At 41.4% G+C, this 12,738-nt stretch overlaps 1 protein-coding gene across 1 annotated transcript in view; it reads left to right on the plus strand.

Moving 5' to 3' along the window:
• Positions 1-12,738, plus strand: part of LOC138348559 (uncharacterized) — a 135,726-nt gene that overhangs the window by 87,205 nt on the left and 35,783 nt on the right. The window contains exon 2 of the mRNA XM_069297996.1: positions 7,621-7,674. The gene's annotated coding sequence lies outside the window, so the exon portion shown is untranslated. The remainder of the gene's footprint in view (positions 1-7,620; positions 7,675-12,738) is intronic.

Below are 12,738 nucleotides of genomic sequence, written 5' to 3' on the forward strand. Positions count from 1 at the left end.
TGCTCGTCTATGGGTAAGGCGGGGCCCTGTCCCGTTGAGTTTCACTACTGTCCAAAACGGGCACTAGTCACGGCCCATTGGGTTGGGTCGTGACAAAGAGTGGTATCAGACCGGTTCTTCCTCGGAAGTCTCTGCAGACCGTGTCTAGTAGAGTCTTGTTTATCAGTGTGTTGTGCACCATATCTATAAACAGGAAGCTACAGGACATTTAGGATGTCATCTTTTCTTCTTATTCTAGATCGTGCGATAGAGCTATATTAACAGGATAATCCCTCTCTAACGAATCCGTGTGTTTTCAGCTATGCCTCCAAAGAAAGCGACAGCCGCCCAGAAGGGCAAATCGGTAGCAGAAGGTACTAGTCAGACCAGGAGAGTTACTAGGGCCCGTGCCCAGTCTATGCCTGGTATATGCTCCAGTCGAAGAGCTCTGCTACACCGCCACGGCCAGAGGAGCTTAGAGCAGCAGCAGCTCCAGTTTGGGGGACACCACCAGCCCCCGAGGCCCCAGCACCTGAACCTCCAGCTCCTCAGTCAGGGGCGGAGGATAGGGCCTTGAGAGATGCTGTTCAGTTGCTGACTAGATTAGTGGCAGGTCAGGCTTGCAGGCATGGACTAAGAGTTGATCATGCGGACAGATCTGATAGCTTAAGGGCTCGTGACTTCTTAAGTTGTAATCCTCCATAGTTCTTTGGCTCAAGGCCCCAGGATGATCCGCAAGAGTTTATTCGTCAGATGTAGCGTACATTGAGGATAATCAAGGCTTCGAAGACCGAGTCTGTTGAGTTGGCTACGTATCGTTTGTGGGATGTAGCTATTAATTGGTATGAGTCTTGGGAGTTATCTAGGGGTGAGGGTGCTCCTCCAGCAGTATGGGATGAATTTATGGAGGCTTTCTAGGGCCACTTCCTGCCTCCAGAGATGAAGCGACCTAGAGTCGATAAATTCTTGTGTTTGAAGCAAAATGGCAGGAGCGTTCGAGAGTATAGCCTCGAGTTTTATTCATTGGCTAGGCATGCGCCTACTATTGTGGCTGATATGGCAGACAGGGTACATCGTTATGTGATGGATTGGATCATTATCTGATTAACGATTGTATGACAGTGACTCTTCAGCCAGGTGTGGATATTGCTCGAGTGTAGGCATATGCACAGGGGGTAGAGGATCGGCACCGGGGACGTCAGCCAGATAGAGATTCTAATAGAGGCCAACATAAGAGGGCTAGATCAGCAGGTTATCCTGACGAGTTTCGAAGCGGGCAGTCTCAGCAGCATGTTAGATTTTCTTCCCAGTCAGCACAGAGTGCACCCCTATGTTTCATGGGTAGGGGGTTCGATCGTATGGGATATTCAGAAGCTGGTCAGAGCTCTAGGGCGTCAGGGTCACAGATGGGCAGGGGTTTGAGCCAGTCGAGGCCACCTTTGCCTGAGTGTTCTCGCTGTGGTAGGTCCCATCCTGAGGAATGTCGTTGGGCTACAGGTGCGTGTTTTTCTTGCGGCCGTCAGGTCCATACTATGAGGGAGTGTCACCTTACAGGTAGTGTAGGTGGTATGGCACAGCCTACTGGGTCCATTGCTGGTTCATCTTCTTCTGTGGCTATGCGCCCTACGGGGTAAGGTATTCAGGCGCCAGTAGGCCGTGGTAGAGGACGTGGTGGAGCTTCCAGTTCTAGCGGTCCCTCGAACCGTATATATGCTTTGACTAATAGGCAAGATCAGGAGGCGTCACCTAATGTGGTCACAGGTATATTATCACTATTCTCCCGAAGTGTGTATGCATTGATAGACCCAGGTTCCACCTTATCATATATATCTCCCTTTGTTGCTAGTTGGATCAGAATAGAGTCTGAGTTGATAGAACCATTTGAGGTAGCTACACCTGTAGGAGATTTTGTCATAGCTACGTGAGTATATAGGAATTGTTCAGTAGTTATATATAGTCGTCGTACGGTAGCAGATCTAATAGAGTTAAATATGATTGATTTGATATTATCATGCGCATGGATTGGTTGGCTGCTTGCTATTCTAATGTTGATTGCAGAGGAAAGATAGTCCGATTTCAATTTCCAGGGGAACCGATTATAGAGTGGAAGGGGAGTACAGTATTGCCGAAAGGTAAGTTTATTTCATACCTTAAGTCCGGGAAGATGGTTACAAAAGGCTATATTTACCATTTGATTCGGGTGCATGACATAAAGGCAGAGGCACCGACTCTTCAATCAATCCCGGTAGTTAATGAATTTCTCTATGTATTCCCCGAGGAACTTCCAGGCCTTCCTCCAGAACGAGAGATAGAGTTTACTATAGATGTACTGCCAGATACCCAGCCTATATCTATACCTCCTTATAGAATGACACCTGCTGAGTTGAAAGAATTGAAAGAGCAATTGAGGGATTTGCTAGAAAATGGCTTCATCAGGCCTAGTACGTAACCTTGGGGAGCACCGATACTTTTTGTGAGGAAGAAGGATGGGTCGCTGCGGATGTTTATTGATTATAGGCAGCTGAACAAAGTAAAAATAAAGAATAGGTATCCCCTCCCAAGGATTGACGATCTATTTGACCAGTTGCAGGGTGAAAAGTGTTTTTCAAAGATAGACTTGCGGATAGGTTATCATCAGGTGCGGGTAAGGGAGGCAGATATTTCAAAGACGGCATTCCGGACCCGATATGAGCATTATGAGTTTAGAGTGTTGTCTTTTGGGCTGACTAATGCTCCAGCGGTGTTTATGGATTTAATGAATCGAGTATTTAAACCATTCCTTGATATGTTTGGTATTGTATTTATAGACGATATTTTGGTCTATTCACGTTCAGAAGGGGAGCATGCAGACCATTTAAGGACGGTACTTAGGGTGATTCAGCACCAGAAGTTGTATGCTAAATTTTCTAAGTGCGAGTTTTGGTTGAATCCAGTGGCATTCTTGGGGCATATTATTAGAGCTGATGGTATTCGGGTAGACACATAGAAGATTGAGGCGGTAAAGACTTGGCTCAGACCTACGACACCTACTGAGGTACGTAGCTTTCTGGTTAGCAGGATATTACAGGAGATTCGTAGAAAATTTGCCTTAATTTCAGCGCCTTTGACAAGGCTAACTCAAAAGGCAGCCAAGTTCCAGTGGACTGATGCTTGTGACCGAAGCTTCCAGCTATTGAAAGACAAATTGACTACAGCTCCAGTCCTAACTCTTTCGGAGGGATAAAGACGGCTATGTTATTTATTGTGATGCTTCGGGTGTTGGTCTAGGATGTGTATTGATGCAGCATGGCAAAGTTATAGCCTATGCCTCCCGACAGTTTAGGAAGCATGAAAAGAACTATCCTACTCACGATCTGGAGTTAGCGGTCGTGGTTCATGCCTTGAAGATATGGAGACATTATTTATATGGTTTCCATGTGGACATCTATACAGATCATAAGAGTCTCCAATATATCTTTAAACAGAAGGAGCTGAACTTACGACAGAGGCGGTGGTTAGAGTTGCTAAAGGATTATGATGTTGATATTTTATATCATCTAGGGAAAGCGAATGTTGTAGAAAATGCTCTTAGTCGTAAGTCAATGGGTAGCTTGACAGATGTACAACCAGAAAGGAGGGATATGGTTCAGGAGATTCAGCGCTATCCAGCCTTGAAGTCCGTATGGCTAATTCAGAAGATAGTGGAGTTTCTATTCGAGAGGTTGCTGAGTCCTCAATCATTGATGAGGTAAAGAGACACCAATACAAGGACCCTATTCTGGCATAGTATAGAGATGCAGCTCTTCAAAAGGAAAAGACCCCATTTAAGGTTACACCTGACGGAGTGTTACGATATGAAGGCAGATTGTGTGTACCTGATATTGCTGGCTACGACGCCAGGTTATGGGAGAGGCACACTCTGCCTGTTATTCTATTCACCCAGGGTCAAAGAAAATGTATCATGACCTCAGATGCTTATATTGGTGGGATGGCATGAAACATAGCGGAGTTTGTTGCTCAGTGCTTGAATTGTCAACAAGTCAAGATCGAACATCAAAAGCCTGGTGGATTATTACAGGAGATAGAGATCCCGACTTGGAAATGGGAGATGATTAATATGGACTTCATTACAGGCTTACCTCGCACTCAATGGAAGTATGACTCTATATGGGTTATTGTAGATAGGCTGACGAAATCGCCCATTTTCTTCCTATCAGGACTACTTATTCGGCTGAAGATTATGCGAGGTTATATGTCAGGGAGATAGTGAGACTTCATGGGGTTCCCACGTCCATTATATCAGACAGAGGAGCTCAATTTACAACCAACTTTTGGAGATCATTTCAGAAGGGATTGGGGCCACAGGTGAACCTTAGCACAACATTTCACCCTCAGACTGATGGGCAGGATGAGCGTACTATTCAGACATTAGAAGATATGTTGCGGGCCTGTGTTATTGACTTCAAAGATAGCTGGGATGACCACTTGCCGCTCATTGAGTTTGCCTATAATAATAGCTACCATTCTAGTATCCATATGGCACCGTACGAGGCCTTATATGGGAGGAAGTGCAGATCACCTATTGGTTGGTTTGATGTTGGCGAGACTAAGTTAATAGGCTCGTATGTGATTCAGCAAGCTATTGACAAGGTGAAGCTTATTCAAGAAAGATTATTAGCAGCCCAGAGTCAACAGAAGTCATATGCAGATAATCGGCGTCGAGATTTGGAGTGTCAGATTGGTGACTGGGTATTCCTGAAGGTATCACCCATGAGGGGTGTTATAAGATTTGGCAGGAAGGGGAAGCTTAGTCCGAGATACATTGGGCCTTACCAGATTGTTCGTAGGATAGGCAAGGTTGCCTATGAGTTGGATCTATCATCTGATTTGGAGGCGGTACATCCAGTCTTTCATGTATCGATGCTACGTAAATGTATTGATGATCCTTCTAGAGTATTCCCCGTAGATGATGTTCAGGTAACAGAGGAGTTGTCATATGAGGAGAAACCCGTAGCTATAATTGATCGCCAGGTTAGAAGGTTACGTACTAAGGATGTGGCTTCCGTCAAAGTGTTGTGGCAAAATAATAATAGGGAGTAGTTGACTTGGGAAGCGGAAGACGAAATGAAGAATAAGTATCCTTACTTGTTCCCCGTACCTGCAGGTAATTTAATTCCTAGCTTGACTATATTGATTGATAAACAAGATTATGTAGTAAGTTGTGACTCTGTGAGGCATCTGTAAGTTACAGAATGCAGGTTGATAGGTATAACTGTTAGAGAGACCTCGCTGGAATTTGTTTTTGTAACACGCTAACTTAACATTCGAGGATGAATGTTCCTAAGGGGGGAAGGATGTTATGCCTCGTATTTTTTTTATACGTAGTGCGCGTTATGATCTAGTAGACATAAGTCCGGGGAATGAGATTTTATTTTAAGTTCCAAGCGATTAAAGAATATTAGGCAGTGATGTTAATTCCAAATGTGATATTAAGTATGCTTTGGCTAATGTAAGTGCCATTAACTTTAAGTGAGGGATTAATTAGTGGCTGATTAGGATTAATTTAATCCAGTGGGCCCCACCACTTATAATTAGTGGCTGATTAGGATTAATTTAATCCAGTGGGCCCCACCACTCAAGGCAAAAAATTAAAAAGGGATCAGATTGGGAGCTGGCCTTCGTGGACACGTGTAGAGGGGGGGATGCCTCCACTTCATATTATAAATGAGGTGGAGAAATCCACTCCATACTAAATAAAGTGGTGAAATGCATTGCTGCATATCATCTTCTTCACCACTTGGCTTAGGCAGCCATGGAAATGGAGAAACCAACCCTACTACTCTTGGCCAGCAGCTGCAAATAATCTGGTTAGTAATCTCCTTGCTTGGTGTGTTAATTATTTAAATACCTTGTTAATTATCCATTAATATTAAGAAGGGGGCATGACCAGTAGCTTAGGAAGTTTGTTTCAGTTATTGAATGTGCTAAGTATGAACGGAAACCATAATCGGATTATTAGTGGTGTCGTGTTGGTGCTTGGGCTGTTTTGATTAAAGCAAACTGCGAGAAAATTCTGTTTTGGCGTCATGTATATGTTAAATGTGATTATGAGTATATACTCCAAAGGATGAATACGATAAGGTAGATGTGTTGCGAATTATAAAACAAGTTATCGCTCGGTGTGTCGTTGCTTCGCTGCTATGGTTGCCGAGACGGAATTGTTTTGGGGAGGCGGCTGTTTAATATGATTCGTTGGGTTATATGTGTTATTGGTATTGCTGTGGATAATTTGGGTTGTTGTTGGATTGGGACGAAGTAAGGAAAATAGGGGAAGTGCTGCCAGATTTTCGTTATATTATTAGCTAGCTTACAAGATAGTTAAGCGCGACGTTTATCTAATTGCAGCACGATTGTTGCTTGTTATAGATTAATAGCTTGAGCAGTAAATATTGGACGTGCGGCTCGACTATACGGTATGTAACGATGTCCCTTCTTTCTTTGTTTGGCATGACTTTCAAAAATAAGCGAATAACAAACAGGTTTGATACTTACCTCTAGAGCGTCTCGGTGACGTATATTCTTGCTACCAAGATTATTCCTATATGATGATTTCTCATATCTATGGTAGTGCTTCTTAGAGTCATTGAGATTTTACATTTCCATATCGTATTAAAGGTTCATAATCTTGATAAAACGTTAATCTTTGGTAATACTCCTTGCTGGTTCGCGTTGATTGTTCTATAAGGTTATAAGAAATGATTTTAATTGCATATGGTTGCTCATAATATTCTGCTCGTGCATAGAGTCATTTATCATTTCAACGTGTCCCGGGCGGGGTAATGTTCGTGCGGAGTTTCTTGCATATGTCACCGAGTCCCTCACTAGAGGGCCGGGTATGTATATTATATATATGATTGGTGATGAGGATGGTTATGATGATGTGATGACGAAGATGACATGATGATTATTTTGCCGAGCCCCTTACTAGGGAAGCTGGGCACCTTATATGTTAAAGATATGCATGATTTTCACTTAAAAGGGTATATGTGTAGCGATATTTTGTTTCGACTTGCCATATTGGTATCCTGTCATCTTTACCTTATGCTTTACATACTCAGTACATTGTCTGTACTGACCCCCTTTCCTCGGGGGGCTGCGTTTCATGCCCGCAGTTGTAGACGCACAGTTCGGTGATCCTCCCGCCTAGGATATCTACTCTGCTGATTGGAAGAGCTCCACTGTTCGGAGCCCAGTCGTTTTGATACATAACTTTTTGTGTAGTCTTTTGCTCGTCTATGGGTATGGCGGGGCCCTGTCCCGTCGAGTTTCAGTACTATACTCTTAGAGGTCTGTGGACATTATGTGGGTTGTATATATATGTTTTGGATAATGGTCTGTACATGGTTTGTTTGGGATGTCCGCTTGTACAGGGGAAGCCTTGTCGGCTGTGTACATCATTGTGTATTGTGTAGTGGCAGCCTTGTCGGCTTAAGTATGTTATTATGCTTTGGATAGTGGCGGCTTTGTCGACTAGCGTATGTTGTTACGGTTAAATGGTTATGACTCCTTATGAGACAGGTCCTCTTTATATATATATGACGTTGGGGTTGGCTTAATTTGATTAAATTCTATATTGTCTTAGTTTCAGTTAGTTATACTTAGCAGGTTTGTATGTGGGTGTCCAAAACGGGCACTAGTCACGGCCCATCGGGTTGGGTCGTGAAAGTAATAGGACCTTGCTTTTGTTTAAAACCTGTAAGTCTCTTTATTCTATCTCTGGTGCTATTGAAAGCATTAGAGTGTAGCATGAAGTGACTTTTGTCTCCATTGATGAGTAGCCCAGAAGTATGTCCATACTCCTTTAAGGAAGTCATTAATAACTTCAAAGTTTTGCATCTTCCTTAAGTGAAAAAAAATTATATCATCGGCAAAACTGAGATGGTTTACTTGTGGCCCCCTCGTTTCCATGAATAAACCATGGTAGACTGGATTATTGAGAGATACCTCTGCACCTAAAATAAATAGGGCCGGAGACAGAGGATCACCTTGCTTGAGACCTCTAGTGGAATGTAAGAAGCCATATCTCTTACCATTGACAATGATTGAGTACCAATTGTTAGCCAAGATTCTCCACACCATACCAATAAATATCTCAGCAAATTCCATTTTCCTTAGAACCAGGCAAGTATATGACCCAGAAACCCTGTCATAAGCTTTTGCCATGTCTAGTTTACTGATGACATTGCTACCAATATTAGGTTTTTCTGATTTGGTGAATGATTTCCTGAGCTAGCATGATGTTCTCAGAGATACTTCTACCTTTAACAAATCCGAATTGATTAGGAGAGGTTAATGCATGGAGGATAGCAGTAAGTCTGTTAATCATTAGCTTAGATATGATCTTGTTAGTGAAGTTGCTCAGACTTATAGGCCTATACTCAGTAATCTTGTTTGGATTATTCACTTTAGGGAGCAGCACGATACATGAATGGGAGAAGTATTTAGGAATCACCTGTCCACTGAAAAAGGCATATACAATTCCCATTAGATCATTCTTGATAATATATGCCAACACTTTTGAAAAAAATACCCATTCATACCATTAGGTCCAGCAGCATAATTAGGATTCATAGAAAAAAGCACCTCTTTAAGTTCATCCATACCAGGAATATTGGAAGCCGAGTATTTTGGTCTTGACTAATCATCCTTGGAATGCATTCCAAAGTATGCTCATTGATAAGCTTTTCTTCTCCATTAAAGATTCCTTTGAAGTGTTCACAAGCTACCTGAGCAATGTTATCATCACCTTGTGTCCAATCTCCATTTTCATTGACAACTTTATGAATAAATAACTTCCTTCTTCTTCCCTTATCACAAAATGGAAGTATTTAGAGTTATTATCACCCTCTTGAACTATTGAAGCTGGGTTTTTTATTTCAAAATAGTGTCTTCAAACTTGAGAAACTTGATGTACTTTGCATTAATTTCATGAAGGATACTTCTATTTGATTCACTTTGGTTAATGATGTAGTTTTCTTCAGCTTTGTGCACTTGTTCCTAATGCATTCTAACCTTTTGGAAAATATCACCAAATTCTTTTTTAGACCAAACACTAAGAGTATTTGACATCCTTTTCATTTTTTTGTGAAATCTCCACATACAGACCTATCACTTTTCTCCCACCAGGTTTTAACAGTTTCCATGAAATGAGGGTTGTCAACCCAACAATTGAGAAATATGAAGTACTTGATGTGATCAGTTGTTGTGGAAACCATTTCTAGACGCAGTTGTGGACAAGTGAGTTATAGTTGTTTGAGGCATCTTTTACAACCAAGAATCATTTACCATAGCCCTGTCAAGGCTCTTTAAAATTATGTGATTGATACCCCTCTTGTTGGACCAAGTGAATTTTTGACCACTAAAGACAATGTCCAAAAGGCGACAGGATTCAAAAATAGCTATAAAATCCATACTTTCCTCATGTTATAAGGCAACCCTCCAAGTTTTTCTTTCACAGAAGTTATAACATTTAAATCACCTACAATACAACAAGGATTGTAATTCAAAGAGGTTTGCTGTAACATTTTGTCCTAAAGAGGTCTCCTGAGATGATCTTTGCATTTAGCATAAACAAATGTACTAGTAAATTGGTATAATAATTCATTGTGTTTCATGTTGCAAGTGATTTGTTGTTCATCTTTATCAAGAATATTACAGTCAATATCACTGCTCCAAAGAACCCAAATTTTATCATTACAATTACTAGTAGCATTTTCCATGTTTAATTGGACCTTAAAGCTTTGAACATTCACACTATCAGAGAAAGGTTCCAAAATAGTGATAACAGATAACTGGTGAAGCTCCCTGAGCATCTTGAGTCTCTCCAACACCCCTTGAGTGTTGATCCATCTTACATTCCATATGATTGTACTAATCATTGGAAAGATCTAGAGGCAAAGATCTGAGTATTAGGTCTTTCAGCAGTGACAGAATTGACATCTTGTTTTTTGAAGTGAAATTTGTCATGGTGGAAACCCCTTGGCGATAGACATTGACTTTGTGTTATTGGATCTCTTCCTTTAGGGCCTGATCATTATGAGGACTAAAGGCCTTAATAAGGTCCTCACTAGTCTCATCATCCTTTTCAAACTCTTCTAAGGAGTGATTATCCCCATCAATTTCATCGTCAGAATTATCCACAACATATTCATCTATAGTAGGCACCTTATTCAGCTTACATATTTGTTGCCTCTCATCTGCTGGTTCAGATGGTGGTGGAGTCATATATTGTGCGTGAGGGGGGAGGATATCCAATTCATGATTATCATCAATCATAACAAATTGGTTGCACGATTCCTCCCTCTTTTCTTGTCCCTGTTCACTGTCATTGATTTGCTTCTTGTTCTGTCTCCTTTTAGCAGCGTCTCTTTTCTGTTTACTGGGCTTATTTTTGCTCTTGGGAGTGCTTTCCGGAGTACAAGTAGCAACCTGTTTCCCTTTATCTTTATTTCCCTCTTTTTCAGCATGATGTTTTTCCTTATTATTTTCAGAATCTTGTGACCTGTAATCTCTGATCTGCATTTGCTGTTTGATCTGTTGTTTTTCCTTTTGTTGCTGCCTGTTCCTTGTCCAGGGCTGTAGAGTCTGTCCTATGGTCAACCAACCCCTCATGCAGAACATGAGTCAAACACCCCCCTTTGGTAACCCCATCCTGCAGGTTAGTGGTTTTTTCCTGACACCCCCATCCATACCTCCAACAACTTCTTCAGTAAAACCATCAACATTAATAAAGTTGGGGGAATTGGGACATGGGAGCATTGAGTCAATACCTGTGCTCTTCTGCTTAGTGACAGTATTATGTAGTTGGTTTTGTTCCATGTGTGTGTTGAGGTTGTTCCTGACAATTGGGATATTAGCAGTCCCCTTTTTTAATTGGTTTGACTGGTCTGCTGTCTTCCTGATAGTTCCAACTCCTGTTTCGATTATCTCCTGTTGGTCCTGCATTTCAAGTTTATAAAAGTAATTTGGAGTTTGAAAGTTAGATATATCTGTTGTTTCCTGTGTTTGTTGCTGGCTGCCATCGCTTCTTTGCTTTTGAGGTGAGACAGGTCTCCAGACAGCTTTAGAGATGGTTTGTTCCTGATTTTTTTGCTGTCTCCTTTTTGGGTCTGCCACTTTTCTTCCTATGATTCTGCTTGCTGGCCTTGTTCCTTTTGGTTAAAGGTATGCTTCCCTTGTTGTTGGTCTGTAATCTGATTCTTTGATTGATTTTGTGCTTCCTCCTTTCCAGCTTCTCCCTTTTGCTGATTGTTTAGTTGATTTGATGACTTTGTTGTAGCCTCATGAGTACTTTTTTCATGCTTATTGCATTTTCTGTGATTTCCTTGTTCCCTGTTGTTCTTTTCAATTTCCTGCTCCTTCCTTTTTTTTAACTCCTCATCCCTTCTCTTGATTGTACAGTCCTCTTCAAGTGTCCTTGGTGTTTGCAGTATATGCAATAGTTAGTAAAACCTTCATATTCAACCTTTAACCATCTCCCTTTATTGGGGTTTGAATTCTTAAATCCCAGCCAAACATAATTGGGTCTAGTTTTGGTAAGGTTCAGTTGAACTTTTACCCTTAAAGTGCTACCTCTAGTTTTTTGGGAGGATGGTGAATCTAGGAATAACACCTTCCCAATTGACTCCAAAATAGTTGCTAGTAGCACTTTGTTATAACAATGCCAAGGTAGGCCAGGGATAGCCACCCAAATGGGAGCAATGGGACTTTCCTCTTCCGAGTTAAACTCAGGGGTCCAAGTTTGTATTCTCATCACTTGCCCTTTAATATTCATTCTAATCTTCGTCCAAACTGTTTGGTAGTCAAACTCATTATCAAGGTCAATATAAACATGTCTTGCATTAAAATGTGTGATCTTCACACTTCCTGTGAGTTGAGTTTGGAGAGTAAAGCTTTTTCTCACCAATTCCATTTTAGGCATCGTATTAGTGAACCTACCCACAAGTGTGTAGTATTTACACACCTCAGCGAATTTCACATAATAGTCATCCTCATCAAGTAGCACAATTGGAAATCCTTGTCTAGTCGTATGTATGGGATCCTTTAAGACAATAGGAATTTCATTTTTGGATTGATTGTATCGCAACCTTGCAGCAAAAGATTGCACCACAATATATGGTACAGGTTTTGAATTTTTTTCATTTTTAGCATTGTTGTTAGGATTCTGAACATGTTGTTGGTTGTTAGGACTTCTAGCAGTAACCTGAACCACATTAGTGACCTGCTTATTAGTTCTATCAGCTTGAGTATTAGGCTCATACCTGGAGTAGTTTTTGGATATTTTGGGGAAGTTATTATGGTACTCCACACTTGCTTGGTTGATTTGATTTGATAAGTTGACTCCTCTTTGATTGTAAGTGTACTTGGATTGATCATTTTGCTTGGAAACACTCCCTTGAACCTGCTTGGTAACACTTCCTTGAACCTGTTCTGAAACATGCTTGCAGCTTCCAACAGTCCTTTGTTCATTTCCTCCCTGCTGCAACTCTTTGCCTGGTTGATCCAGTTTTTGACTTGAGTTTTCTTGCCTTTGCAGATGTACATTTCCATGTTCCTCACCTTTGTCCTCCTGGTGAGGTGTGATTTGCGAGTTACCTGTATTAAAGGAAGGAGTCATATAGGATGAATTACCTGCTAAATCAAAGGAAAATTTCAATGATTGTGTGTCATTTGATGAGGTTTCTGGGTGCATCCTCATAGTGTTCCTGTTAGTGCCCTGCT

The sequence above is a fragment of the Solanum lycopersicum genome, chromosome 5, assembly GCF_036512215.1.
Source record: "Solanum lycopersicum chromosome 5, SLM_r2.1".
Classification (NCBI taxonomy): Eukaryota; Viridiplantae; Streptophyta; class Magnoliopsida; order Solanales; family Solanaceae; genus Solanum; species Solanum lycopersicum.